Raw genomic sequence first — 4,310 nt, 5'->3', positions numbered from 1 at the left:
TTCATAGTGATATCTCTTTTGTTGAAATTACCATTAAGGATAACTTAATGTGAGGGTTAGAAAACTAGTTGAGAGAGTCTTAGCTAGAGATGTTTTAGTAAGAGATTTTCGAGGTCGAAAATCCTTTTAAGTGGGGGCGAGTTGTAACACCCCGGGTTTAGTTATCTAATTTTAATTGAATTTATATTAGTTTATTTCATTAAATTTAGTTAGATATTATAAATATTAAGAAAATTAGAGATATTTTTAGAGTTGAGAGAAAATAGAGTTTTATTTAAAATTAGAGAGAAAGAGGTGTTTTGAGTAAGGATTTCAGGGTGTGGTGAGATTTAGTGAGAATTATTATTTTAATTAATATAATTGAGCTTATTTGAATAATTATATAATTATATAATTAGAATATTATTTGAGTCGGAATAAACTAATCATTTTAGAATTTTATTTAATTAATTGAATAATAGAAATTAAAAAAAATAGAGTTTTCAGTGAGGGTGTCAGAAGAGTTTAGGGGTGAAAGAGATAATAGAGACTTTTAGGTTAAATAAATAGATAAGTTGGATGAGATTTTTTCGGGAAGAACGTGAATTTGTGGAAAAGAGCTAGTGGCAGAAATATCTAAAGAGAGTGGTCATTTGGAAAGTGGCAAAAACAATATCCTAAAGCCAAGATTTTTATTGATAGTCAAACTTTGAGGTAAGGAGGGAGAAACTCTTTACTTACGGGTGTTTAATTGTTGTTGTGGCCAAAGAGGGTTTGGATAAAATCCTTTGGTCATTGATCGACATGTTTCCCTTATTTTCATGAGAAGTCATAAAACTGAAAGATTATTGCTATTGAATCCTATTTGATTTCCTTGTTTTATAATAATCTCTAGTTGTACCCTTTCGTCAAATTTTTTAATAATTGAATTTTGGTATATGAATTGTATGTGGTTGATTTGTGTTGGTTTTTGAGCGAAATCCATAAAAAGTCATAATTGAAATTTATGCAAAAGTGTGTTTCTATTTTTCAAACGAATATGTGTAATAATATGGTCGAGATTTTATTAGAATGGCTTCTTCAAATGCCATACAGCCAACACAATAACATATTATTATTTATATTATGTTGTTTTTTAATTAGTGTGATAATAATAGTGGTTGATATTTTAAAATAAAAGGAAATGAATTTTGTCATACCCCAAAATTTGTCCTTCCCTTTTCATTTTTCATCTAACATGTGGCTTGAGATTTATCTGCACTCATTCATACCTCATCCATGTTAACAGTTGCTAATAATCATCATAGTTCAAAGTTTGTGGCTAACAAAAGCTAGGGCTTGCTTGTGGATCAAGCCCTAGAGATGTGATATGGCTCTCCATATGGAATCAATGGGGTTAAAACCCCAATTCCTTGATCTTTGGGGACCTTGGTTCATGGAGATCACAACCTAACATTTATCTGTGCAACAAAAACCTAATTCTTGGCTTTGTTCCTCTGGAATCTTGTGTTTGACCTCTTGAGCATGGGTTGAATCACTGAACCCTAATTGTGGGCCCATGTGTTAGGATATTGAGTGTGGATCCTCAACTTAGTTTGAAGACCTTGATTAGAGGATGTGCATCATGAAACACTAATCAGGGATGCCTGATATTGTGTGCCATTTTGAGTTGACTGTTGACCATGGGATTAACTAAAACTCTAGCTCATTTGGAAGAGACTATTGACCATCTTGTCATGCATCATCAACCATTAAAGTTGCTATTATGCATGAGATTCATTCATCTAACCTTCATGTCCACTTGTTTGGGATTTCATGTGGTTCAAGGTTTTGTTATTACATTCATCCATATGGTGTTTTCAAAATCTTTGGTCCTCGATTCATGGTCATTGTTTCCATCTATATTGTGTTATCAAGATCATCAGGCCTTGGTCATTAATTCTTGGATTCACACTTGCATTAGTGCATTGGTCTTTTGGTCCTTGGTTTGTCTTTGATCCATTAAGATACTTAAGGAATTATAGACCATTCACTCCTGATTCGTCTATGTACATTGGTCTTTTTGATCAATTGCATTCATTTTGCTATGGAAGTTTTGCACAAGTGATGAAAGGCATGTTTTATTTAAATTAAAGTCATATTCATTCAAGCTCCTCTCTTACATTACAAGTCACCATATACATTTCTATAAAGTCTATTTTACATCAGAAAATCCTAATTTCTAACCTACAGTTAACTTTGATCAATTGTTGACTTTTTCATCAACCATCCATCCCTAGGCCCTCATCAGAATCTTCAAGCTCTCACTTGGTCTAATCCATATCATGTTAAATAAACCTAAACCTAACATAGTCCAAAACCATTCATTCACAATTAACATACCACATCCAATACAATTCAAACAATTCACATTTCAACTTGTAATTCAATACACTTTCCATACAAAACTCAATTCTATAAACCATTCAATTCAATTCCATGGCCTTTCAATACATTCCCATACAACCAATACATTCAAACTTGCCATTGCAAATTAATACAATACACACTTTCAATACAACTTTCCATTAAAATCCTATATTCCATAAACTACAATTTTCCATAACTCAATCCCATTCACAATACACAAATTCTATGCTAAACATTAGTCCTAAAATTCCCTTTTGATTCTTCACAACAGCTTCACTTCAATTTCACAAAGCTCATGACAAAAAACTCCAAGCTAAGTTTCCACTTGCAAGCTTGTTCAACAGACCAAATAGCAGGACTCCACATACATAATAGTCCACACATTGAACCTACAAACATATTTCCTACTGACTTTAACAGGGAAAAATAATGAATCACTGCATACATGATAGAAAATTCAGCAGATCAATCCACCCTTCAAAATTCAAAATGCAACAGAGCACACAATTGAAATGACCTGCATACTTTCACCATGCACATTTTTTACATGGAGCACACCAAGTGAAGATCCTGCATAACGATTACACCTGTAGAAATTCATTCAACAGATCATTTAAACTCACTAACAAAATTCTGCATAATTCAGAAAACAATGCACCCTGCACAAATTGAAGACCACAATAACTAACCAACAGATGCAACATAGAGAATCCAATTAAAACTAACTCATTTTCACTCATTCAAACTCTAATAGATTTTATGCATTTCTACCACATCGATGTGAATTTCAGATAAATTCCATTTCCATTTCTAATATAAATTTGAAGGACCTAAAAGCTATAAATACATCTCACTCTTCACTCATTCGAGGATCACGATTCATTTTCACTCTTTTCAGATTTTTGAGATTCAATCTTCATCTCAGAAACTCTATTCACCCTCACATAGAGCTCTCAGAATAATCCATTAAAGCTTCACATCGAAGCTTCAATAGAGTAGAGCATAGCCTTCACTCAATTCAATCCCTCTCGATTACCTTCCATTACATCCATATCTCAATTGCAGAAGAAGTTTCAGCAGAAAAAGAGAATCAAAGGAGGAAGATATGATCAAGAATTACCTGGTTCAAGTGATTTCCCGTCGCAACTTCATTTTCTGCAATTCAAGTTCGTCGGAACAAATATTCATTTCTGAGGTAAATACTCTTCTTCTCCGTTTATCACGATCTTGTTACCACTGCATAGACAATACTTTAGGGGTCATTATCCCTAAGATATGATCATGAATCTGTGAATATTCGTTGTTTAATTTATATTTGAAAGACCTAGGGTTCGTCGTGAGTTCCTCTTCAGATTGAGCTCTAGGTTGAGATTCAATCAAACTTTGTCTGATTAGTAGCATTAGCATGTTGTCACGATCCCAGTGATGGTTTTAATTTGTGCTTTGGTGTTCCACCGTCACCGGAGATGACCTCCGGCATGGTGGGTGATGGTGTCTCGGTGACCTGAGTGTTGAATTTACAGGTCAGAGGCTACGTGCGTGTTTTTTGGTTTCAATTTATTTGAATTTTCATTTACATTTAATGCTGAACTTCGCATTGCCTTGTGTTTCGTTTTTAGGGTCAATTAATGTGGGCATTGTGTTGTTTTACTGAATGCACACCACATTGCTTCTACGCCCCTGCTTCTTTAGGTGGGCCCTGGTTTGGGCCATGCGCCTTCTTGGCTTATTGCACCTCTGTTTGGTTTTATTTTTGCATTTTTATTTCCATTTTGATCTTTAATTTTTGTTTGCTAGTTTTTTTAATATTTGTTCATAAATTTGACATGGGAATTAATTGATAGAATTAAACTAGTTTTGTTAACATGATTTAGTTAATTAAGATTTATTGATTTGATTAATTCTTGATTAATTGAATATGA

At 33.4% G+C, this 4,310-nt stretch overlaps 1 long non-coding RNA gene across 2 annotated transcripts; it reads right to left on the bottom strand.

The window, feature by feature from the left end:
- Window positions 1-2,365: 2,365 nt before the first annotated feature.
- On the bottom strand, window positions 2,366-4,013 carry LOC127085593 (uncharacterized). Of its 2 annotated transcripts, XR_007789193.1 has the most exons (3): window positions 3,713-4,001; window positions 3,509-3,624; window positions 2,366-2,975 (listed from the first exon to the last, which is right to left on the bottom strand). It is a non-coding gene; the product is annotated as an uncharacterized LOC127085593 (long non-coding RNA). The 2 variants fall into 2 exon arrangements; XR_007789192.1 differs by having other exon boundaries at window positions 3,509-4,013.
- Window positions 4,014-4,310: the final 297 nt, after the last annotated feature.

This window comes from Lathyrus oleraceus, chromosome 5, assembly GCF_024323335.1.
Source record: "Lathyrus oleraceus cultivar Zhongwan6 chromosome 5, CAAS_Psat_ZW6_1.0, whole genome shotgun sequence".
Taxonomy (NCBI): Eukaryota; Viridiplantae; Streptophyta; class Magnoliopsida; order Fabales; family Fabaceae; genus Lathyrus; species Lathyrus oleraceus.
Note: the sequence above shows the minus strand (reverse complement) of the source record. Positions and strands in the feature narration are given on the sequence as shown.